Source organism: Pseudopipra pipra, chromosome 3, assembly GCF_036250125.1.
Source record: "Pseudopipra pipra isolate bDixPip1 chromosome 3, bDixPip1.hap1, whole genome shotgun sequence".
Classification (NCBI taxonomy): Eukaryota; Metazoa; Chordata; class Aves; order Passeriformes; family Pipridae; genus Pseudopipra; species Pseudopipra pipra.
This window is the reverse complement of record NC_087551.1, coordinates 63,757,248-63,784,492: the sequence shown is the minus strand read 5'-3', so window position 1 is coordinate 63,784,492 and position 27,245 is coordinate 63,757,248. Positions and strand designations below refer to the sequence as shown.

The 27,245-nt window shown below is 38.3% G+C and overlaps 1 protein-coding gene across 3 annotated transcripts in view; it reads left to right on the top strand.

Annotated features, from left to right (window-relative positions):
• NKAIN2 (sodium/potassium transporting ATPase interacting 2) overlaps window positions 1-27,245 on the top strand; it is a 541,273-nt gene that overhangs the window by 182,422 nt on the left and 331,606 nt on the right. The gene's annotated exons all lie outside the window — the stretch shown is intronic.

The window sequence follows — 27,245 nt, the reverse complement described above, 5'->3', positions numbered from 1 at the left end:
TTCATAAAAACTCATGTGCACATAAATCTGTGTATATTTCTGCACAAATGTTTATTACACAGATTCTAATTGGGTGATTACATTCTGTTTCTGTAACAAACTAGATTTTTTCCTATTCAAGCTTTAGTTTTAATAGACCCTTGAGGCCTAATCCAGGCTTGAATTTTACTAGTCAAGCATGATTATAACAGTCTTTTCACCACAAGTGTTAATACTGTTATAAATTATTTGGGATTAGCATTCAATATAGTTTGTACTAAGTTTCTTAATTAAATAAGTTGCCTTTTTTAGTGTTTTGACTGTTAAGATTTTGTCCTGTAGCTAGTGGTACATTGTGTCTGCCAGATTACATTTCCTGGACAATTTGAAGTCTCTACTTGCAGGTTATTACTATAATTCTCCCCTTCAGCATGTACAGGTTAAAAAAAATGAGCTGTGAGATGTCAAGGTAAATGTACATTCCACACTATTGCCATGTTTATTTGTGGATTCTGCAAAAAAAGTGATTCACATGACATACTGAATGATTTTAAAAGCCACACTAAAAGTTCACGCAGGATTTCAATATAGATTGGCTTGCAGCAGAACAGCAACTTGTCTGCAGCTTGAAATAGTGTCAAATAAAGGAAACAAAAGTTGTTCTGTGTTTGTGTGCATCTTGGGGGTGCTAGTCTGCCTTCTGCTTTTCTAAGTGCAGTACAGATGGAAAGAGCTTAATTCGTGCAGGTGATGCAGAAGAAAGTGTGGGCACCCCATTACAAAAAGTAATTCAGAGCTAAAAAAAAGAAATTTTTAAATGGCTGCTGCTGGAGGGGGGCTTAACCAGAGAAAGGCTCATCCTGTCCTTGTGTTGAAAACATTGCAATACCATCTTTTGCCAAGTTGTCATAACTGCCAGTTATTGCACAGCTTGCCGGGAATGCAGGAAGGCTTTCCATCTAGGTCAAAGAAAGGTTAGCAATGGGTATTTCCATACAGTTTTATTCCCAGTGTTAGAGAACTCCCAACCAGTATGTCTTAAAAAAATGTATAGTACATGTGCAATGTTTTCATGTTTAGAAATTGACAAGATTCCTTGCAGTGACTGCAATCTCCACTTGAAACTGAAGAACATGGAAATCTACTCCGACTAGAATTGTAACAAACTGAAATTTCTATTTTGCAGAGTATTCTGCGAAGTCTAAATTTGCAAGCTTCAAAGGCGGAAAATTCAAATTAAAATTGTAATACAAAATTAAAAACCATAATCAAGCTTTAAAAGACATTTTGGTGTAACCTATAAATATGCTTTTGAAACCTGAAGCTTAATCTGAAATTAAAAATAAGTGTTCCATTCACGAAATGAAATTTGTTCTGAAAGTGTTCACTGCTGTAAGAAGTTTCATTATTGATACCATACCTTTCTGTGTAGTTTTTTCAAAATTGTATTTATGTTCCAAGGGAAAATTGTTCAGTCAAAAACTTTTTAATCTGTTCACGTTGTACCATCCTTTTATCTAATAAATGTATTTCTTTGATATAGATGTTAATTTCTAACAAGGAAGTCTCTTTCTGAGTATATAAGCATTCATCAAGTTATGCAGGACTAACAGTTCTGCACTGTGATGTACTTGAGCACAGTTTTCTCAGTCCTACCAAATTCTATGACAAGATTATAAGATAAAAATATATACAAAGTCCGGTTTTCATCACAAATATTTTATTTTCCCGTAAAAAGAATGGACCAAAAGAAAAAAAAAGTATATTAATTATGGGTGCCTGAGAACAGAATTCCCCATTTCAGATTCACAAGACAGGGAAAATACGAAAGTGGTGGCCTCCACCCAGGCTTGAAGTCCTGGGTTTGTTCAAAAGCACGCACTCCAGGGCTTCTGCATTTCCCAAAACTCCTCTTTGGATTTTTAGCTATACTATAAGATAAGTTAGAGCTTTTGCGACAACTCTTAGCATCTTGGCTCTTGTCTTCTTTTCTGCCTAGTAAGGCCTATAAGGCCTGGAAGCTCATATCTGAAGCTGGAAGGTAGAGTTGGAAAACATGGGTCTTCCTGTAAATTGGCAGAAATTGAATAATCTTCATGAAACAATTTCACTGAATCAGTATTCTCCTACAGAAGGACACAGACCATAGAACATCCAGTGCCATCTTTCTTCTGTGGCATAGATGTTTTGACAAAGCTGTCTGCTTTACAACAGGTGAGCTACAATTAGCCAAATGTTTCAGTGCTCCAAATATACCTCCCTGGCTCTGTCAGATGTGGCTGACTAGAAAAAGATAGGACCATTTTTAGAACTCAATATTGCAAACCAATGGTGGATGGAAAAGACTATGGAGAGGCATGTCAGTGTCAGATGAGTGATTAGCTCAGTGAATGACATACTTCAGAGTTGGCAAGTGAAAGTTAGGGCTCATTCAGGGCATAATTTGAGTTTACCTTATACAGTGCTGGGTTCTAACTGAGCAGTTAAGACCTAATGATGTCAAGAGATTGTTCAATGACTGCAGCAGGAACTGGAAAAGCAAACAGGGTGTTGGAATGTTTAAACAGACAGAAAGTAGTGCTATGTTACACATAAGTCAGTTATAACCACCCAGCTGGAATAAGACATTCCGTTCTGGTCGAAAAAGATAATTCAGAAAATAGAGTAGGTATATAATAGACTCATAGAATCTTAGAATGACTTGGGTTGGAAGGGACTCTGAAGATTATCTACTTCCAATCCCCCTGCTGCAGGCATGGACACCTTTCACTTAGACCAAGTTGCTCAGAGCCCCATCCAACATGCCCTTGAACACTTCCAGGGATGATGCATCCACAACTTCTTTAGGCAACCTGTTCCAGTGCCTTACCACCCTTACAGTAAAGAATTTTTCCCTAATACCTAATCTAAACCTACTATCAGTTTGAAACTCTTGTCCTGTCACTACATGTTCTTGTAAAGAGTCTCTCTTCATCTTTCTTATAGGCTCCCTTCAGGTACTGGAAGGCTGCAATTAGGTCACACAGAAGCCTTCTCTTTTCCAGGCTGAACAATTCTAATTCTGTCAGTCGTTTCTCGTAGGAGAGGTGCTCCATCCCTCTAATCATCTTGGTGGCCCTCCTCTGGACTCGCTCCAACACATCAATGTCCTTCTTTTGCTGGGGACCCTAGAGCAGGATGCGGAATTCCAGGTGGGTCTCACCAGAGCAGAGTAGAGGGGGAGAATCACCTCCCTCAACCTGCTGGCCATGCTGCTTTGGATGCAGCCTGGGATATGATTGGCTTTCTGAGCTGCAAACACGCATTGCCAGCTCATGTCCAGCCTCTCATCCACCAGCATTCCAAAGTCCTTCTAAGTAGGGCTGCTCCTGATCTATTCATCTGTCAGCCTGTATTGATATCAGGAGTTGTCCTGACACTTTGCACCTGGTCTTGTTAAACTGCATGAAGTTCCCATGAGCCCATTTCTCGAGCTTGTCCAGGCCACTCTGGATGGAATCCCGTCCTTCACATGTGTCAACTGCACCATTCCACCTGGTGTCATCTACAAATTTGCTGAGGGTGCACTCAATCCCTTTGTTTATGTCATTAATGGAGATATTAAATAGCACTGGTCCCAGGTGCACTCCTGAGGGACACCACTTGTTACTGATGTCCATCGGGACTCTGAGCCATTGACCACTACCTTCTGGATGCAAACATCCAACCAATTTCTTATCCATTTAACAGTCCACCAACTGAATCCATTTCTCTCCAATTTAGAGAGAATTTTGCAGGGGATCATGTAAAAGGCTTTACAGAAGTCCAGATAAATGACATTTGTAGCTTTCGCTTGTCCACTGAGGTAGTCACTCTGTCATAAAAGGTCACTAAGTTTGTTTATATGAAGAAGGCTACTAGGTTGGTATATAAAGAGAGGCTGAGTAAAAAAAAAATTCTGTATAAAGACTCAACGTATTATTTTAATTTATAAAGGATTAGAGAAACAAATAATAAAATGTAGGTACACATAGGGAAGATAAAACACTCTCTCACGCCTAAATTTGTTATTGTATAAGAAAGAATGGATAACTGAAAGAAAATAAAGAACAAAAATGTACTTTTCTAAAATACAAATTTTGTAAGCACAGACTATGTGTGAATCTCATTTTCACAGGCAGAATAGAATTGAGGCCACTATCTTAATATAGTTTTTAAATGAATTAGACATTTCCATGCTTCTTTTGCCTTTGTATTATATCAAATAAAGATTTTGCAAGCCATATGCCTTTCAGGCTTAACAGTTAAGAAGAAACATCCCCAATAGGCAGATTATTCCTAGCTGTTCATTACTTTCCCCAAGGCATCTTGTCATGCTCTCTGTTTGAGACAGGCTACTGGAATTAACCAGTGTTACAACTTGTTAATAAAAGTACACCGTGCAGTATTTTCAATGTAGCCTTTTTAGATGGCATTAGAGTGGCTATGTTTAAGCTCTTTACAGACACTGTAACTTAAGCTTAAAGACACATATAGGCATTCCCATAAATTCTTGCCATGCCTCCTATCAAACATGGCATTCTGCTCTAGTTCACTCACTACGTATCAGAAGCAATACAGAAAATAAGAAAAAGGTTTAACAGACAAAGGAAATGTAACTCAACATAAAGTAAAAAGACTGGCTTCACAGAATCGCAGAATATGCCAAGTTGGAAGGGACCCACAAGGACTATTGACTCCAGCTCTTAACCCTGCACAGGACCATCCCCAAGAGTCACACTGTGTGTCTGAGAGTATCATCCAAAAGCTTCTTGTACTCTATCAGGCTTAGTGCTGTGACCACTTCCCTGGGGAGCCTGTTCCAGTACCCAACCACCCTCTGGGTGAAGAATCTCTTTCTAATATCCAACCTAAACCTGCCCTGACACAACTTCAGGCAGGGTCCTGTCACCAGTCACCACAGAGAAGAGATCAAGGCCTGCCCCTTCTCTTCCCCTCACGAGGAAGTTGTAGACTGTGATGAGGTCTCCCCTCAGTCTCCTCTTCTCCAGGCTGAAGAGACCAAGTGACCTCAGCCGCTCCTCATACGGCTTTCTCTCAAGGCCCTTCACCATCTTCACTGTGTTGCCTAAAAGACCGAGGAAAAAAACTCCAGGCCCAATTAGGTAGGAGATAAGATAAGAAAGCAGAAAGCTTTAATGAGCCACCAGGCTCCAGGAATACAGCCACCTGCATGCCCATTCAGCCCAGGTGCTAAGATTTTATAGTGATGTCCATCCAATCCCCACTTGTCCACTCCCCAGTTCTGCCCCATTCCGCCCCTCGGCACACCCCTTCGGGAATTGAGTCTGGGGGAGTTTGGGACCCCTCTTTCATCATCTTCCTCTTCATCAAAGGACATGCAGCCTTTGGAGGCCCTCCAGAGTCTCGGCCTGAAGGTAGTTGTGCCCATGTTTACATTCCTTGGGGCAGGTATTAAGGTGCTTTCTGCAAATCGACATTGAAAAGACTAAACAACTAATGGACTTAACAGAATTTTGATATGGGAAAGGGGTAACAGTGCTGGGAAAATGTGTAAACTACTGTGCTAAAGGGTGAGGAATATAATGCAGCTACTTTAAAATCTACATTCACTAAAGTCTATAAAAACTAAAAAATCAAAAACTCTAAGGCAACAACTGCCCTCCATTGGATGCTGTCTGTAGTTTAATATCTTTCTTATATTGTGGTGCCCAAAACTGCACACAATATTCAAGGTGGGGCCACACCAGTGCAGAGCAGAGCAGGACAATCACCTCCCTCGACTGACTGGTGATGCTTTGCCTGATGCCCCCCTATATCATTCTTCCCATTTATGAATCTTCAACTCAAAACTAATTTTGAACTCTAAAATAGGCTCTCGAATTTTTTATAAATGAAAAGGTCATTTTTAAAAGGTGATTGTTTTAGCACTTCTTTTTCTTTAAACTTAAGCTGAGAAAAATAAAAATATTATTCATCTGAAACATCAAGACAACCAAAACATTCAAAAACATCATGAAGCATTTAAGATACTTATGATTAATTAGCCAATCTATTGATGAGACACTGAAGAGCAGTCAGAAATATTTGAAGTGTGCTTAATTAATAGTTTTTATGATCCCTCGTTTCTTCAATGTTTGCCATTTTAGACTGTGAAATCAAAGATTTACAAGTTTGTTACAATTTACACATTTAATTTTCCACTGCTCATGTGGGCTTCTACACAAGAGCATAAGCTGCTGTGGTCTGTGGCCCTTTACAGCAGTAATCTCTTGTATTACTTCTGTACTCAGGAACATAAAGTCTCAACCTTGTTCATGCTCCAGTATTAGATATAATATATAACATTTGGAATGATATCCTACCTTCCTGAAGTTTAAGGTGTTATCTTTTTATTTACTAGGTCTGATAGTTCTTTCTTCTTTAACTTGTCCAATCTGCCCTTGTATTCATCTAAATATTTATCATCCATATACTTCTGAAGAAGTAGTTCCACAACTTAACTGCATATTTTATCAGAATCTCCTCTGGCTTGCTATCTCCTATGTTTCATTTGATACACCCTAGTTCTTGTATTTGGAAAGAGGGTGAAAGACATAACTGTTTCTGCTATGGTATGACATAAAGCAAATTAAACACCTCACTCCTTCTTTTCTCTGACAGAATGTGCAGTTCTGAAAGGAAAGATGGAAGTTATTTCACAACTTTTAATCTGAAATTATCACTGCTAAGAGAATTTTGCCATATTATTGGTGATGCAATAGGACCCTGTAACTTCCTTTTACCTAAAAGAAAATGGTTTTAAAGTTTCCAAAGTACTTGTTTTAATTATAATGCAGAGCTTTTCTTTAGAGACAATTGATAATATGGAAACTAGATTTATTGAAATGCACTGAGCACAGGCAGGAGTTCTGCTGCACCCAGACCCTTAGCTCTTGTTACTGGTTTCCTGAGCTCTTCTGTCAACATACTGGTTCTTCCTGATTACTTAGCTGGAGGCCTCAGATTTTCCTGAAGAGGCAGATAACGCTCTCTTTAGCATTTCTTGTAGGTGGACAAGGGAATAAATTTAAGTTTTGAAACAATTTAGATCAACACCTTTAGTATCAAGGTGTTTGTAGTCAGTTGACACCTTTCACTAGCATAATCAGATCACCAGCTGTGGGACCATGGCAGAAGGTGGTGTGACAGTGGAGAAGGGAAAGAACAGTCTAGGGACAAAATCAAACTGCCATGCAAGCTCTCCAGTGTGTGACAAATAACTAAAGTGGGATGCCATAATATTATGTCAGACCAATAAGAACTGGATACAGATATCCACCCATGCAGAATTCACAATGTGGTGTGATGTTTAGAACTAGAATACTGTCTCTCAAAATTGAGTGTGAGTCCTTCCACCACCTCTAATGAAAATTAAATGAGACTACTCTTCAGCAAGTGTTTAAGACCAAGCCTAGTTTTCAGGCACATGAGTAGTTGATTTCAGAGAGACCTGGTACATGTGTAAATACCTTAGAGAATTGAGGTTATATTGAATGATACACTTTCAGGACTAACTAGCATGCAAAAAAACATTAAATCTAATCAAAACAACAATATGAAAGTAGCAGACTTTAGTTTCATTACATTTTTTTGCTAATATGCTGCACTTAATTTCTCCATTTCCTTTCAGGCAAATCTTCCTTAAAACTCTTTTCTAGTACTCAAATGTATCATGAAAAGGTTAATATTATTTTGACAGAATTAAATATCCTCTTAGAGGTTTAAAAGGAAGTATGTTTCAAAACCAAAATACAAATGATAGAGAACCCAGTCTTTATTTCCCCAAAAGATATATGCTGGATTTTCTGTCAGCTTGATTTTGAACTCCTAAGAAATATCAGAGAAGATATACGTTGTAAAAACTTAGCAGAGGGGGAGGGGGGATGTTTAGTGCCTGTTTTTATGCTGCCTGCATTTATTTATGTTGTAACTAAACAATGGAGTACAGTATCTGTAATTATTCAAATAGGCACATTTGCAGTTATAATGCATTTTTTCACATGCAAAACTATTATTTAAAAATGAAAGGGAAGAAATAAAGTCTTTATGGCCTTAAATTAAAAATACCAGATAATACGATAGAGCACTTTAGAATTGTCAGAAAGAAATAAAGGCTTTTCTTTGATTTTGCTGGTCTTAAGTTGATCTAAAAGTATCAGCCAACTAGTAGCAACTAAATTTAAAACAGTAAGGGTGATTCTGTTAGTCTGTCTTTTTTTTTTTTTTAATAAGAAGTCTTAAAATTAAAATTACATCTTCTAGTTGATTTAAAATGGTGGAACAAGATGTCTATCTCTCACTCCCTCTGGGAAGCTTTCATCTAGCAGAAGTCAACAATTTCTATTCCATCTTTTTTTCTGTCTGTCAGGGTATGCTGGTGTATTAGTTTCAATGCTCTGATTGAGCTTGTACCTGATCCTGTACTACAATGCTGTATTACAGCAGCTCTAAAGCTGCACTAAAATGCATAACATAGTAGTGTTTGTTAGAGAAATTCAAATGCTAGAAGTTTAATAGTTTCTAGTTTTCCAACAGTGTAATTTTATGCAGTGATAGCAACATAAAACTTGAAGAACACAGCAGTGGTTCAAGCCCTCCTCATAATTAAATTTGTAAGACATAGATGCTGAGTAAATGGGGATTCACACATTGCTCATTCAGTTTAGAGTAAAAATTTCCACTGAATTTAACTTTCCATAGGTAGTTATTAATTGTAGGTGGTCTCAATTTCTAGAGTTATTTTACAAAAAACCTGGAATTAACATGTTCATTGTTAGGTCCCATTTAATTACAGTTTTATATTGTTTACTAACCATCTGGGCATCTGATTAGATGCTATAACCATCATTTGGTTTGAGCTTCTTTGCTTACGCTAACTGTTTGTTATAAAAGATAATGACTTGGAAGTGAAAATATGCAGCTCACATGGGTAGCACAAGCCATTATTTTAGCTAGCCTTGCTGTTCTTTGTATTCTGATCCTTTGTTTTCAGAAGAGGAATAAACCCTCAAAATCTCACACTCTACAAAGAACCTGATGTACAGTGTGTGAGAGTTTCCTGGTCTTTGTACTCTCTTTATGACCGAATGTGCAAGAGGAAAACAAAGATAAAACCTTTATTTTCTCCTGAGCATTTCATGTTCATAGAGTCTAATAGCCAATTAAGATAAAAGGAAATATTTGATGGCTAAAATCCAGTAATGTTATCTGTCTCAGGTCAATTTGATATTTATTATGTTGCTTCCTCTTCAGCAATTTTACTACAAGGGACAATTTAAGCATTTAAAGAGAAGAAGGACTGATCTGTTTCTATCTTCAATAGGTTTTGATTTTTTTTTACTTAGGTGATGCTTTATCGTTACAGCAGTAAGATTTATTTATGTTCATAGATGCTCCATAGAAAAGATTTATCTATATAGTAAGGACTTTATTAAGACTGATAATGACCTCCTGAAGAATTATTATTATTTTAAATAATTTAACACTATTGAATTGGATTCTTCTTTCTAGAACTATGAGTGAAAAAAGAGGGCAAAGCAGTTATACTTTCTTGTATGTGCATATATTTTGGTATATTAATGCAGGATTATTTAATAACTTTGTAAATTCAATAAGAATACCTAAGTTGTCAGAAACATATCTAAGTCGTCAGCAATGATAATGATGTAGACTCATGAAGAATCAATAACTACTGAAAGCTTTGATTTTTACTGAAATAATTTCTCTCAGTCATTGCAAATACTTGGATGGCCAGTAGTCAAAAGTATTTTTTTGATAGACCAGTGTACTAAAAAGGAAAAATAACTGTTAGTAATTGATTTTTTCAATGATTAAAAAATTATTTTATACTGTTCCTGAGAGTAATTTTTCTTAAAAGTCTTATGTAAAAATACAACTCACTTTTCTAAGTAAAAGCAGCAAATTGGATTAGAATTAATAGCTGTACTTGGTGACAACCACAAACTGCTCCTTTTGAAGTCCAAGCAGGTATCTTCACTGTGTCTGATATTACTGCTCCATACCATCTTTTATGGATAACGACTGGCAAGGAGAAGCCATCTTTTTGCATTCCCCTTCCTTTCAACCAGTAAATAGATGGTAAATGCAAAACTGACCTGAGCTATTTATCGTGAACTTTTACCAGTTGAAACAGTGAATGTATCTATTTAAGTACCTTCATATCACTGTCATTTAAGGCATTCATTAGATTGTGATAAATAACTGGTTTTATCTGTTAGGTATGGAAAATTACTGTTTTTAAAATCTTTTTATAGCTCACCAAAAACTTGTTTGTCTCATGTATTTTAGCTGTGTAAAATCCAGAGAAGACTATGACATGCCTTTTTTTTTTTGCTAGCAGACTTTTCTTGGTTTCAAAAAGCACTTGCAAGTTATCGTGGTGAAAGAATTAGAATCACTAACAGAAAAAAAATACCAGCATACACAAAATCCATAGACCCTGACCTGTTGTCTCTGGAAGCAGGGAGTGTACATGAGAGGAAGGGTCCCTGCCCACTGCTGCTGTTCTTAGACTGTTCTCTCAGCGTCAGCTAAAGACCACTGTCCAATCAGGGATAATAAGATAGGCAGAGCTTGGTCTAGATACTTTGTAATTGTGTCTAATTATGCCTTATTCAATATAGGCCTGAAGAAAATCTCAGGGAAATTATCAGAAAGGTCGTTGGGGAAAAAAAAAATGAAACCTTCTCCTTTTAATGCTCTACAGAGGTCATCATAATCTTTGGTAGAAATTTTACAGGTAAATGCTTTTAAACTGGAGACTGTCTTAAAATCCCTCCTTGAAATATCTATTGTCTCCATTAGCTTTTGTGGATTCTGCAAATATTCTTCAGCTCCTGTCCCTTTAAAACTATAGAGTTTACAAAAATTAAAATGTATCTTTGCCCTGTACATAGCTGGAAATGTTTCTATTACTGTTTCATTATGGACCTAGAATTCCCTGCCCACCTTATTCCATACAAACGAGAATGTGTTCTAGTATTCAGCATTCTCAGTCATCCTTGAAAATATTCCCTACTTAAACCAGATTCCTAGTCCTGATTTTTCTCAGGTTGTCTTGCACACTCAAAATAGTTTTTAACTGGTTAAAATCCTCTTACTCCTGCAGTTTGCATTACATGTGAAGTTTAATAGTTCAGGTGTGATTTACAAAGGCACCTCTGCTGTTTCCCATTACAGACTGAAAAAGAAAATGTGTTCAGATAAATTTTTGTAAATATAATAATTAAATAATTCATATATGTAATCCATGAGTTGGAAACTCTGGCTTCTGTCCTATAAACACAGATGTCATTTCACATGCATGCCTTTCATGTGTTATGCTTCAATGATTGCTTTCTTATTTAAAAATATTTCTTGATTCTTGGACAAAGAAAGACTCAGTGCTTCTGTCTAATTTTCTATCCAGTATAAATGAATTATTTTGGGTGTATTCTTTTGATTCTGTCACTTGTGCTTATTAATACTGACTTATGAGAGCAGAGCCTGTGAACAAGACATTTGCAACATCTCTGTCTTGCCCACCTGTTACACAGGGTTTTTACACATTCCTTTCTAAATCACATCTCTTGATACAGCAGGACTGACAAATATTTTGTTTCTCTTTTGATTTTGAAGGACAGGTCCTCATGCACACTTAGTGTTAGTCTATGTCTTTGTGAGATACAGAATGGCCATGGTACTGTTTCTCCTCATGTACTAAGGATTGACACAGGAGCAGTGGAGTGAACACATTCAGTTCTGTGCTAGAGGGCTCTTGCAGGTTCTGGTTAGCAAGGCAAGGGAGGAGTTTTCATGCACTAATATTTAAGTCCTCTGTGTTTTTGTGAGTCTGCTGATAGTGAGTTCTGTAAACCCTACCTGAAAAAAATTCCTCTCTTCTACTCAGGTTTATACACAGGTTAATCACAGCTTTATGCAAAGCCTACAGCCCCCAGAGAAAAGTGACATTTTACAGGCAGACTTGCTTTCATTCCCTCTGCGGTGTTGAACATTTTGCTTTAATTAGAGAGCAGAAGCTTAACTCAAGGCAGCATCACTTTTTATTTATGTATGGGGTTTTTTTATAAATGTTCTGTCAGTATTTCATCAAACTTACATTTGCACTCATGCAACGTGGTGTGGCCCGGCCCCGGTAGCACGCGCACGGCACAGCCCAGCCCCAGTCCCAGCAGCGCGTGCGACGCGGCCTGAGCCCAGGCGCTCGGGCCTGGTCCCGGGCGCCCCAGGCACCCAGCCCCAGGCAGGGAAAGGAGAGTGAGAGAGGGAGCTTCGCCGGCATGGACTGTGCCCTCATGGGAGATGAGAGGAGGAGCCTTGGAGCACACGGAGGAGAAGGACAACTCTAAACCAGGGCAGATGGAGCTTGCATAGCCCTGTAAGGCCATCCATCTAGGAGAAGGTCACTCTAAACCTACGTCCTGAGGACCTCGCTGCCACCGTCGAAGCTCGCTCGGCCCTGGCAGATTAACCTTAGGATTAAAGAGTGGGTTCAGTTCCATGCATACTGCATCTCACCTAAAAAATCCATTGCGCAGGCTTGAAGGTCTTACCCACATTTGCAAAGCCAACGGACATCTTCTACAAATGCAGTCGCACAAAGATCAAAAGACAAAGGCATATACACCTGCTTCCAAAGGTACACCCAAATTAACTCTAGCATGCTGGAACATCAGAACCATGCTCGATTCAGCGGATAGTGGACGTCCTGAGTGTTGCTCTGCCCTTAATAGCCCATGAGCTGTCATGTTTCAACATCGACATAGCTGCTCTCAGTGAAGTTTGCCTTCACAAGAAAGGCAGCCTCAGAGAACATGGTGCCAGTTACACACACTTTTGGTCAGGCAAACCTAGAACCGAAAAGCATCTCTCAGGATTTGGCTTCATGATCAAAACTCTATTGTTCCTAAACTCGAAAATCTGCCGACAGGTCGTTCTGACTGCATCATCTCCCTACGCCTTCCACTACACAACAAGCAACATGTTGTCCTCTTTAGTTTATATGCCCCAACTCTCCAAGCTGACCCTGCTGAAAAAGATAAATTTTACTCTGACCTGCACCGCCTTACCCAGAAGGTTCCTGCAGATGATAAGATCATTATCCTTGGTAATTTCAACGCCAGAGTAGGAAAGAATTTTGAAGCCTGGAAAGGAATATTAGGCAAGCGTGGTGTTGGAAACTGCAATGATAATGGTCGACTTCTGCTAGAATTCTGTGCAGAGCAACAGCTCACCATCACTAACACTATCTTTCAGCAAAAAAATAGTCTGAAGACAACCTGGATGCGCCCTAGATCTAAGCATTGGCACCTGATCGATTATGTCTTAGTGCAACGGAGAGATGTTCACGATTATCCACCATACCCGCGTGATGCCCAGTGCAGAATGCCAAACAGACCATCGGCTTGTGCGCTGCAAACTTAACCTCAGTCTTAAATTCAAACCTAAAAGGGGCAGTATCCCAAGGAGGAGACTTCAAGTTAACAATCTCCAATCAGCCACAGTGAGAAACAAATTCCAAGCTAATCTTCAAACTAGGCTCCACATAACCATTCCACAGATTCTACAGATATCTCTCCTGTAACACTTTGGCACCATATTAAAAACAGCATCCTGCAGTCCTCTGAAGAACCTTAGGGTTCTCCCTCAAGAAGAACAAGGTCTGGTTTGATAAAAACAATCAAGAGATCCAGGAATTGTTGAGGAAGAAGAGAACCACCCACCAAGCACACCTTGCACTGCCATCCTGTCATGTAAGAAAAACAGCCTTTCGCCTTACATGCAGCAAGCTCCAACAGAAACTCCGTGACATCCAGAACAAGTGGTGGATCAGTGTAGCTGAAAAAACACAATTATGCGCAGACATGGGCGGTCACAGAGGGTTCTATGAAGCCCTGAAAACAGCATACGGGCCTTCATACCAAACCCAAAGTCCTCTACTCAACGCAGATGGTCAAACACTTCTGACAGATAAAACCTCCATTCTCGATCGTTGGTCTGAATACTTTCAGACCCTTTTCAGTACTAGCCGTATAGTCCAAGACAGAGCCATTCAGTCCCTCACACAACAACTAGTGAAGTGTGAATTGGATACTGCCCCCACTTTAGGAGAAACCCTTAAGGCCATTCAGCAGGTGAAAATCGGCAACCCAAGCTGGGGTTGATGGAATTCCACCTGAAGTCTGGAAACACGCGGGCCTTGAACTCCATGCTAAATTTCACGAGTTCATACTACGCTGTTGGGAACTAGGCGAACTACCATCAGACCTTCGAGATGCAGTCATCATCACCTTATATAAGAAGAAAGGAATTAAATCAGACTGTTCCAATTACCATGGTATTACTCTGCTCTCCATTGCTGGCAAAATCCTGGCAAGAATACTCTTGAACAGACTAATACCCACTATAGCAGAAGGAATTCTACCTGAAAGCCAATGTGGTTTCAGAGCCAACAGGAGTACCACAGACATGGTGTTTGTTCTCAGACAACTGCAAGAGAAGTGTAGGGAACAAAACAAAGGTCTCTGTGTAATCTTTGTTGACCTCACCAAGGCTTTCGATACTGTGAGCAGAAAAGGTCTATGGCAGATTTTGGAACGCTTAGGTTGTCCCCCCAAGTTCCTTAAAATGATCATCTCACTCCATGAGGATCAACATGGCCAAGTTAGATATGGCAATGCACTTTCTGAGCCCTTTCTAATAACTAATGGTGTGAAAAAAGGCTGCGTTCTTGCACCAACCCTATTCACAGTCTTTTTCAGCATGATGGTCCAAAGGGCCACAGCAGACCTCGAGGATCAGGACGGTATCTACATTCGATACTGTACTGATGGAAGCCTTTTCAACTTAAGGCGACTGAAGGCCCATACTAAGACCTTAAACCATCTTGTCCGGGAGCTGCTTTATGCTGATGACGCTGCCCTTGTCACCCACACAGAAGCAGCTCTGGAGCGTTTAACATCCTGCTTTGCATATGCTGCTGAGCTCTTTGGGCTGGAAGTCAGCTTAAAGAAGACAGAAGTTCTCTATCAACCTGCACCTCAGGAAGTCTTCTATCATCCCCATATCACCATTGGTGAATCAGTGCTCAAATCAGTCCAGCAGTTTAATTACCTAGGGAGCCTCATCTCCTCGGATGGTAAGATTGACGGGGAGATAGACAACAGGTTAGCAAAGGTTTATAGTGCCTTTGGAAAGCTTCATAAAAGAGTTTGGTGAAATAAACACCTGAAGAAAAGTACCAAGATCAGTGTTTACAGAGCCATAGTGCTGTCTACTCTCTTATATGGATCTGAATCATGGGTCATCTACCGCCACGACCTGTGACTCCTACAACACTTCCATCAACACTGCCTCTGTACAATCCTAAACATCCACTGGTCAGATTATGTGACTAATACGTCTGTTCTAGAACAAGCAGCAATCACAAGTATTGAAGCCCATGTTGCTGAGAACACAGCTGTGCTGGGCAGGGCATGTCTCAAGGATGAAGGACCACCGCCTCCCTAAGATCTTGCTTTATGGTGAACTTGCCACTGGCTGCTGCATGAGAGGAGCCCCGAAGAGAAGATACAAGGACTCCCTGAAACAACGTCTTCTCAGCCTTGACCATATTGATCACCATAACTGGTCTACTCTGGCCTCCAACCGGGAGCTCTGGAGACACACCATCTATAATGCTGCTGCTTCCTTTGAGAAAGCACGCAGGATCACTCTCGAGGAGAAAAGACAACGCAGAAAGAATCATGTCTTGCAGAATATACCACCTAAGGAGTCTTTCTCCTGTGCCTTTTGCAGCCAGACGTGCCTATCTCGTATTGGCCTTTTTAGCCACCAGCGCGCTTGTAACAAACATGGGTAGAGCCCTTCCCAAATCTTCGTTCGTAAAGCCTAGCCATGATGAGTATATATAATGCTTTGAAAATTGAATGAAGACAAATCAAATAAAGTTTATGCTTGAATGGACTGCATAGTGGTTAACACAGCACTGATTAATGCAGTACACTGGGAAAATGATCATTGCAAAACTAGTAGATATTTGAAGGATGCAATTGGCTTTGTTTGATCAAGACTTTAGTTCCTCTCTGGAAAGCTCTTCATTGTTGTGAAAAGGGTCTCTGCTAAATCATGCATGAAATGTAGGAAAAAACTGCATACCATTTTTTAATCACAAGTCAAATAACTTTTTATCACTGTTCAAATAACTGTTCTTATTTCTGTTTTCTTTCAAATCAAACGTCAGTTATTTTCCTGTGTTACTTAAAAACATCCAATTATTGTATTTAGACTTTCCCCTCATATTTGTGCTGCATTATGATTAAGGCTATAACAACAACTTCCTTTTCATTCAGCTGTTCCTCCAAGATCATACCTTCATAAAGCTTTTTTTGACATACTTTAGAGGAGAAGTAATTTTCTGGGTATACTACTTTTCATTGAGGCATTGTGCTCTCTTTCATTGAGGTAAACAATTTGTATTGAATTTAGCAAGTTGTTTTGACTAACAGGATTTGAAAAAGTGAAAACAAAAACTGCTCTAGATCTTTAGAACAAGCTATTCCCATTTCTTGTCTCAAAATATTTTTTTTCTGAAGTTAAGCATTATTTCTCTAGTATTTAACAAAAAAAGTGAGATTCAGATTAAATCAAATGAAATATTTTCTTGACATTTTCTTTTAATTCTAAAATTTGTTTTTGCCTCATTTGTTTGTTAGGTGGTTTTTGTTTTCAAAATTTATTATAAAATAGAGTTTTGAGTTGTCAGTGTGACCATGGCTCAAAATTAACATTGTGTGCAGAATTGCTTTATATATTGTCTAGATTCCTATTGTATGAAATATCTTTGGATACTACACATTAGGGAAGATAAATATAATACTTCTCTAATGTTCATATACTCCTTTAATTTAAGCTTTATGTACATTCTGGATTTTGGTTGACCTAGAAGTTGTATAAAGCAATGCAAAGCGCTGGTTTATCAACTATTTATTTTTATCTTCCTATCTTTCTGTCATGAGAATTCCTTTGCTACCCCCAACAATAAGAGTGCCGCAAATTTTTAAACTTCATTCACCACCATATGGGATATATATTAGCCAAAACTGTCAAAGGAAAAAGTGTAAATTTATTACAGGACTGCTTTTGTAAGCATGAAATGTATTTAAGAATTTTATAGGACTAAGGGATTTTTTAAATAGTATGAAAAAATTTAATCAGTGTAGACCTGAGTACTGTTTCTCATGGTGTAACCCACACACTACTAATAACTATGTAAAAAATTATTCAGTCATGATACAAGTCCACCTCACAGCTCTGCAACAAGAAAGCAAGCACTGTTCTCTTTGTTTTTAAAGCATACACATTAACTCCAAGTTATTCTCTTGTGCCAAATACAGTATTGCTGCAAAAGCTCTTTGAAGTAGCAGTGTCGCCCTCTTTGCTATTTTTTACTGTCTGCGAAGATAGTTCTGCTGCTTCTAAGCAGTGCACATTTCTAGAGTTGATGTAGTGGGAATACGGAATGCCATGTCTGATTCATTAGTTGCAATTACTTATCATTATTCATTATTTATTTTGATTTATAATGGATAAAAAGAACCTACCCAGGGCCATTTTAACATGAATGATAAATGGAGTCTCATAAAACGATTAAACTGGCAACTGCTGCTTGTCTCTTAAGTGGACAGTAATTGATGTAAGATTGAGAAATTCCAAGCAATGCTTGCCTCAGTCTTTTTTTATGCAATTCTAATTACAAAAGCTGGCCAATCTTCCCCAAAGCTAGGGAACTTTTGGGAAATTTGTAAAAAATGATGAAAAAACAAATTAAGACCTCATGGAAAATTTTCTCATCACAGACAGCAAAACTTATTCTTGAACACCAGCAGTGAATTCAGTTGAGAGTCTGCAGGGAACTAAAAACATGTCAGGGAAAGGTTTGAGGGAAAAATGCTTTGATTCTTGTTCAGGGTATCTGTCAGAAGATCTAGAACCTCTTCTACAAGCTGGAAATGGTCTTTCACGATACTAATATAGAGCAGCTACTTTGAATAATTAAAACACCCCATCAAGAACAGGAAAGGACATTAGCTGTTACAATGCCAGGACATAGTTAAATACTATACTGGAAAAAATAATAATACACACACACACATTTTTCATCAGTTCATATCAGATTTATACTGTAAAGTATGTCTATAGTAAATTGACTTTGATTCTATTACTGTTGATCATTTAGATGTTACAGCATTTGAATGTCTGTCTACCTAATAATGCTATTAACTTTGCTGTCCTCTGTAAAACAAAATCTTAGTGCCTAGGAAAGTCTTTCAAATACAAACATAAGCGAACATAATGGGTCTTAAGGTCACCAAGAAAGCAATTATAAATATCTTCGATTCCAAGATAAAAAATGTAGTTTACCTATCATTATGCAAGTATTCTTTCTCTCTTAGGAACAAGAAGAATTTATTGAAAGGGGCTGCCTGCCTACCCTATGGCAAGCATATCCTTATTACATGCTTAAAGGAAATCAGCTCTTTTTTGTTGGTTGCAGTGATTTGCGAGTGCAGCAGTTCTTTGTATTGTGACTCTCAATATGTCAGGAGTTATCCATGACAGATAGTCTCCAATGAAGCCAGCCCTCAGTATTTTCTGCCATTTTAAGTGCTGGAGGTCTTCATGTTTGTGACTTGAAGAGAAAGGAAATTTAGATCTGCACTAGGGAGTCAGTATAGTTGTAGGTAACAGAAGTTTGGGTATTGTTATTTAGTATGTCTTGCAAGGGACAGCATAGCTCCTTGTGCTTCCCTGAGTCCTTCTGTTGCTACATGTGGTCTTCAAATGACAACTGTAGGAGCCACAAAACAAAAAAAATGGTGTCTTGTTAATGAAGATTATCTGTCTATGTACCCACATTACCTATATACAAGCCATTAAAAGATTTCTACTCAGCCACCTAGGAAGGCAGTATAACTTTAGCATGCTAGTGAATATATGTAAGTATAGTACTAATTGTTCTATCAACTGTAGAGCTAATGAGTGTGTCTGGTTTCCTACTGTCTTTTGTCCTCTAATCTCTCAGATCTGTCTTCCATGGCAATAACATCTGTTCCTTCCTGGGTCTGTCTGTGACACCCCGGCAGATAAAGCATTTAGTCATTAGTCTGCAACTAGATATGTCCAGATTGCCTGGCCCAGATGCCTTCAGATGGGGTGTGTAGCTGTTGCATTCTGCCTACCTTCCTCTTAGGAAATTGTATCTCAGGATGTAATTGTGTCCACAGTTATCTGTCTACCTCTCATTTTTTTAGTTTCCAAATTTATAACATCTTTTAGAAAGTCAAATTCTCTTTGAGCCTTTGCCTATTTGTTAACTCTACCTAAAATTGATCCACTGTGTCAAAACTTATCTGAGGGATGACGGGGAAAGACAAGAAGTTGGCATAAACCTTCTGTACTGAGACATTTTAAAATGAAAACTATTTCTTAAAAGTCTAACTTTATATATATATATGAAATATCTTATTAAACTTATTTGATAAACTGTGTTAATATTTTTCTAATGGATAAAAGGAAATTAATCAGTATTCACTAAGTTCACAAATATGTATAGAATCCATTATATACTATTTACTCTGCAATCTTCACCATATTAATCTTATAAATAAATTTATGAAGCTCACTTTCTCAGCAGGAGTAGCACAATATTTGAACATTTTTAAAGTAGTTTTTTGGATGTTTTTGCTATTGTTTAGTGACCAAAACCCAATATTTTGATTAACATATGCAATGACAGGATTTGCACAGATTTTATGTAAAAGTGAGAGCAAGTGACTTGTGTCCTAGAATCATTTTAGAATAGACACTCAGACCTCTGCATTTTTTATAGCTTTGCAGTGTTTTCACACTTTCTGTATTGTAGGGCTACTCTGTGCAAAGGCTGGTGTTGCAGACTTGTCAGTCACCAATTTTGCTGTATCAATTGAAAAGCTGCTAGGTTTCTATAACACATACCTAACAGCACAGATCATAGAGGAAGTAAAGAAAGCACTAATACACATGAGAATAATTATCTTTGTTTAATACAAGATACTATTTCCCCCTTTCTGAATTAAGAGTTAAATTATTCATAGACAACATAAAAGATTGGTCCCCTCTGTGCCCTGACACTTCATCACTTAATGGATAGATAGGTGGAACTTCAGAAATAAACTATTGCCATTAAAAAAAAAAAAATCAAGCGTAAGAACTTGATTACTACTGCAAGACTTGTCCTAATATTAAGTCTGCAGCGTATGCTGCATACTAATTATAGGTTTGTGTGATAAAGGGAGAGATGGACAGCTCTGGAACCATGTGCTTACTAATTAACTAGCATTGAAAATAGCCTTGTCATGAAAGAGCAGTCATCTCCAGTACAAATAGGAACGAAATGATTTTGCTGCTCAGACCAAAAGATGAATTCAAAAGCAGGCTGGATGCCACTGGAACAAAAGGAAAGCAGCTCATAGAAGATTATTAGGTACCAAAGACACTTTTTCATTCCCCATTGAGAGTTTGGGCACTATAAAATTACTATATTTTTTAGACTTTTTACTAATACCCCTAAACTGAATGGACAATGAAAAAGTGAAGCCGAAAGAAAGGGATCAACTAGACAGTGCTGCCAAGATTCATTAGTTTTATTCTATATAATCAATTTTCTGCTATTCTTCCAACACCTTATTCAATGCTTCAACACTTGCTATGACTTTCGCTTCTGCTTTCTCTTAAAATGCATATATTTATATGCAACAGTGAAAATAAGTTAGGGAATTGCTAGAAAATTAGTAACTTATGATCAGTTGTGATAGTTGTTTTGTTTTATTTTATTAGAACAGCCTTAGTTGAAAATCTGACAAATCTAATACAATTCTCCCAGACAGTCTCATTTTTCTTTCTGGGTCTAACAACACATTTGTGTTGCATAACCTTCTACTGTGAATGTGCACCTAATGGGATGTGGGCTGTACCCACACTTACTACCTTACTACTGCTACCTCTGACCTCCTTCACTATCTGGCAGAGAGAAGCCTCACATGTGAGGAATGGCAACCTGGGTTCTTGGCACTATTCATTTCAAGAAAGATTGAACTCATCATCTTATGTCGTAATCCCTATTCTGAAAGAACTTGTGCTTCTCTCTCCACAGTATACCACAGGGAGTTAGAAGCACAGAAGCCATGTCTGACAGCTCAGTGGAGAGTGGCGAGTCTCTCCTTATAAACAGGGAACTTAGTGCAGACACTACTGGGTTCCTCGTCAGTCCCATGAATGGGAAAATTCTCCACTTAGGACTGCTTGAGACAAAGAAATAGTGCTGCAGCAGCATCCAGGAGACAGTTCGGTGCCAAACACCTTACTAGAATTATGTTTCTTCATGCTATTTCTGGTTTTCGGGCTCTCGACTTCTACATGCCTGGCTACCCACAGTCTAGCTCAAAGGAGGAGGGTGGAAAACAGATTCACCCTGAGTTAGAGAGTGGGCTATATTAGTGTTGACCTAGATGAATTTAAAGTACTTAAACAACAATTTGGATAGGCTGTCTCAGTTTAAGGAGACTGAAGTGTTTTGCTAAGGAGGATGAGTTATGAGGTAGACAAAAACTCCTCTCTCTTAGCAATTGTAAAGCCAAAATTAAGAGGCTTTGATCCAGGAAGTATGGAAAAAGGAAAAAATAACAACCCTTTATTAAAGGATATAAGTGTATTGGGAAAAACAGCAAAACACAAAACCAACAATAATCCTGTACCCTAAAGTCCCCTTCAAAAAGGAAACAGTCTGATACTTCTCTGTCCTCTAGCGCAATTCTAATCACAGTTGGCAGGGGCACTACTGTTGGATCACAGGAGGTGCAGAGCCTGCAGTGCTCTGTGTTGCTTAGCAAGGGGTGCTGTTGGGCTCTGGTGGTCACCATGTGAGGCCCTGGTGCGCAAGAGAAGCCGACAATGGAGATTCCCACACACATACTGAGGAGAGGAAGGGGGAAGGAGGGAAAGAAGGGCGACTTCTTTCCCACAAAGCTCACCCTGTCTGTGGCTGACTGTGGTTGGGACTCCCCCCCCTCCTCCATGAGCACAAACTGCTGCCAAGACATGGGATCAGAGAAGGGAAAAAGAAAAAAACTACCCCCTCCCCAAAAGGTTCCTCTGCAGGATGGGCCAAACCTCTCCGATGAAATCTGAGCAGGTCCAGCTGGCAACAGAGCAGATCACAGGCAAGCCGAGACCAGAGAACAGCCAGATGACCAGGTCGAGAGCAAAACAGTCTCAGAACTTTTCCAACACACACCTTGCCCCTGTTAAGGCAAAAAGTGAAGTGCCTCTTTCCAAAGAGAGGAGGGGAGAAAAACTCCTTCCCCTCCCCTCACCCCCCACACACCCCAGCCTTAGAGAAGGCTATCAGCCTAGCATGCAGGTCTGCCAGCTAGCTCTTTTGTATAGTCAATTACCCCTTCCCCCTCCCTCGTTCAACACCTTCTTTTACAGTGGGATAAGGGAAAGAAAAATTTCTGCTTGGATTTTTAGAACAAATAAACCTATGACATAGGCGGATTTGGTTTGTTAAATGAGAATGGAAGGATGACTTCTCCCCCTGAAAATACATCTACCTGAATGGGCTTGCAGCTAGTAGGTGATGTCCACGCTCTCTCCCATCTTTGTCAATGATAAGGAATTCTTTAGTCCTGAGCAAATGGTCTAATACTTTAATGAATTGCTGAATTAATATTTACCTGAATATTTTACTGTTTTTCTAACTTCACCGATGTTTCATATTATGTTCTGTACTAGAAACAAAATGAATATATTAGCAGGTTAAGATTAGTTTAGTGTAATCTATTAGTAGTGAAAGGATTTGTTGAATGAAATATGTCAGGAATTTGTAGTAGCTGTAAGACATTATAAACATAAAAATATATAAGTTTTAGTCATAGGACTCTGAGGGGAAAAAGAAAAACTCTTGATATGAAGGAAACCGGAAAACACAATAGTTAGGGGATAATTTTATGCATGGAAACATTTTGCTTCTCTTTTTTTTTAGTTATTGGTATATATGAAACAACTTCTGTGTAATGGAAGACACATAGTAAATCCTGTAAATCTCACATAGATTTTTGTGTATGTTCCTCCATATTAATGCATTCTAGATAAATATTGCCCAAGTGTTTGATTTTTATTTCCTTAAACAGTTGCCAGGATAACATACTAGGGAATCAAATATGTTACTCTATATGTGGCAGACAAAGCCATTAAACCCGTTCAGTTTCTTTGACATTGTTAAAGTTGCAGCCAATAATTTTAGGAGTGCACTTCCATAATTTTTCTGAAAAAGACCAGCAAATATCAGTTTTGGCCAAGGCATTAATACTTATTATTGCAGTCATTCCAAACCATTGTTTCTAGAAATCTGAAGATTGTGTCCCCTCAGTGTATGACTGTTGTGGTTTGAAAAAGGTTTTTCCCCGGGAGGTTTTTTTTTCCATACTGGACCAATTAACAGCTTGTACACTCGTGCAGAAGTTACATACAGAAATGGAAGAGGTTAATTTTTGACTGCGTGGCTAGAGGCAGAAGTAGCCATGCTCTGATGTGGGGCAGGGCTGAGGGGCCTCTGTCCCCCACTAGCTCCTGCCGGCTGGGCCAGGAGCAGCCAGCCATGCAGTGGAGCCCACCCTGAAGGATCAAGAAAGGCCTCCAGGTCGAATTTACTCCACTTTGCAGAGATGGGGGAGAAAAACGGCAGCAAAATGCTCAATCAGCCAGGCAGAAGCCTGCAACCAACTGACAGACACAGCGCTGGAACTGAGCCAGCGAGGGGTGGCCGGAGCAAGCCGAGCTCTTCAGCTATGAATTCTGAGGCAGAGGCAGCCACGGAACAAACTTCTGCAGAGGAGTAGTCTGAGCTATCACAACAGCTCGGAACAGAGAGGCCCCCTGCAAAAGGTCGGCAGCACCAATGAATCGGTTGGAATCAATTCTAGGGTAAGAACTAAACTAAGAACCCTTAAAATTCTTTTACCCCGAGGAGGAGGAGTGAAATCTTCGAAGAAGCTCCCCAAAGGCTCTGGCTTGAGGGAGCCGGGATTTTCACAAAGTAAAAACAGGGGATAAAGACAAGATAAGAGACACTTAACAGCGCCACAAGAAATTAATTTAGAAGAACTATAGTTTAAAAGTGAAAAAAGGACTTCTTCTCCTTTCTTCTTGGACTCTTTTTGAAAGAAAGGAGAGACTTAATCTTATGTAATATGTTATTTTACTGTAGAAGAAATAGTTAAGTTGTTACATGTATATATATATGTAAATAAAACTTGTAATATTTTCCCTTCCCCCCTTATACCAAGGTGTGTATGCATGTGTCTGAAAACTTCTTCTCTTTCACATTAGAACAAATTGTAACAACCCTTGGCCTTTTTAAAATTCCTGTGTTTTTCAAACCACCACAATGACTGATGGTTACAACTGAAAGAAAAATTTGGGGGAACTGACAACTCAGTGAGTGTACTTGCATATTGTAAGTGAAGCTTCTCACCTTTTGAAAGAGATGGTTTGTAAATCTATTTGTCGCATTATTCCATGTGATTATCTTGAAAAGATATACATTTGAACAACCTTCCCTTTAAATTAATTGTGATTTTTTTGTTTGCAAATTGTACTAAATTCCTTTCCTTTGAGCCTGTATGAGAGCTCCAGAAGATAAGCAAAATGTACAGAATAATCCCATGTAACACAAAGGTTAAATTGCTTAGTACGTAGCTGTGAGTAAAGGTGCTTACTAATTGTAGTGAAAGTTATCAAAGAAGTATAGATTAGTGCAAAACAGAACAGAGGCATCTGACAGAAATGAACACTACCAAGTGAGAAAAAGTCATTGTATAGGATTTTTATTCATAGGTTAGTGAGATCATTAGAGGAAATATTTTTCATATTTGTCAAGCTAAAATGCTGTGGAGTTTATTTTTAGAGTGTTCATGGTTTATTTAGAGTTAAGAGCTATCATTTCCAGTAGCTTTTATTCTCAGTATAAGGATGCCCATCCTTGTACCCAAGTGACAATCTCATTAACAAAAACTCCGTTAATGTGCACATCAGCATAAGTATACTATAAATCGACTTTTGCTGTAGTCTAGATAACATTTTTAAAGGACTGTTTCTATCTTGGGTGGAGGAGAAAATTCTTAAAGAATGGTCTGTTGGGACCTGTAACCATGGTAACTAGAAAGTCGACTTGCTGTAATTTGTTGTAATTTAGAAAATCTAACGCTGATTTACTTTTTACTTCACAAAATATAATGGAATCTCCAATAAAGAATCCATACACAAAAGTGTTGTGCTTTCTATGCAGTGTTGAAATTCACTTAAAACATATTTGGGGAAAATAATATGAAATTTAAATAAAGTTTTGTTTTCAACTTATTGTTGAAAGGATTGTGTCATGATGATACTACCTATGAAGTTACAGTATATTTATCCTTCCTTGTGAGTATCTATGAAATATTTGTGTAGGACACTTTTAATAATGCTCTAATGACAGTTCTGACTACATCTGCTTGTATACTCTCCTTCCACCGTGGACAGTGCCATATCCTTCCATGATGTTGCTGTATTTCCACTTTAGGCGATTGTTTTGCACCGGTACCTGACACCTACATCCAAGACAGCTAGAAAGGATAAAAACTAAAAGCTAACACTCAGTTAGCCCTATGTCCCTAAGCACTGTTTGAGGAACTAAATGGGAGGGAGAGATTCCTGCAAACCAAGGCTCTTTTGGAAGCAGGGGAAAAAAAAAGGGAAACAGAAATTTTAAGTCAACTCTTCCCAAGTTGGAAGAATGAGTTGCTTTCGTTAATTACATTTTAGAATTGGGGGTCTTTGAAGACAAGGATTAGCAACCTTCCTACTCTGGGATTAAAATAAAATAGCTAATTAGCCCCTAAGAGAGAAAAGGAGTCCCATGAAGTTGAGCTTTTGGCTTTGTTTTATGTTTCCATGACCTCTGAGAATTATGGATATTTTGTTTTGAAAGTAAAGAACCATTTTGTGGGAAATTGTAACTCAAGGGGGTTCCTGTATGATCTGATTAGAACCTGTGGTGTCTTTGTGCAGAGATTGTCCAAGTGCAGATTTCTAAGAATTAAGACCAAGATACTGAAAGAAAATTACTTCTTTCAAATGCTTTGGTTCTCAGTGCTTGCTGAACAAAACATATATTCTCCATATACCTTTCAGTTATAGTAATTGCCTTGTTCAAGTAAAGACATTTTTATATTTTGCTCATAATTCCAAGGCAAGGATGGCATTTACTGTTAATTCTTGAGGAAAAAACAATTTACAGTCTCTTCTTACATTATTCTTTTCTTTGACATTCTTTGCAAGATCTCTTTTCTGCTTCAGTTGTGAAATAATAGCCTGTTTTGGTATCTAAAGTTCACAGGCCGGTTTAGACAGCACGTACACACCCCTCAATCTGAATATTTGCAAATTTAATGGAAAAAGGTTTTGAATACACTGAGTTAAAAAAAAAAAAATGGGTGAACTTCATATTACTATTTGTCATGTCCACACCAGTAATTGATGGCAGTTTCAGAAACCACCATTAACTTAGAATATCACAAGTGAAATGAAGTTTGCAATATCAATCAAAATTTGAATATAGGAACAGATTAAATAGGGTTTTTTGTTGAAGCCTATCCATTTGAAGAATCACCCAAAAGACAAGCTGTCTTTTTATAGAATTTATGTGCTTTGAAGCATCTTTCTTTCTATCAAGAGTGAATATATGATATAAATTCATGAAGATCAATTTCTATAAAATATCTCTAAATTTTATGAAAGAGTCATAATGGAAGAAAACAAAGTGATGCAATTAGTGCAAATCAATCAGTATGAAGCAAGAAGAGCTAAGAATATCTTCTACCCATATTTCTACTCATCAAAATTTAGCACTTTCTCCAACACAGTTTCATTTGGGTTCTTCTTACAAATGATCTTTGAAATGTAGCTCAATCTCATATATGACATTTTGTCAATAAATATCTTTGAAAATCAGTATGTTTGTGAGAAAAAATGTCAGCAGGCTTTCTCCTGCAGGTGTACATCTGCCACTCTACTAAGTATTAACTCTTCTTGGAGTTCCTCTTAGAGTTTTTGTTTTATTATGTTAT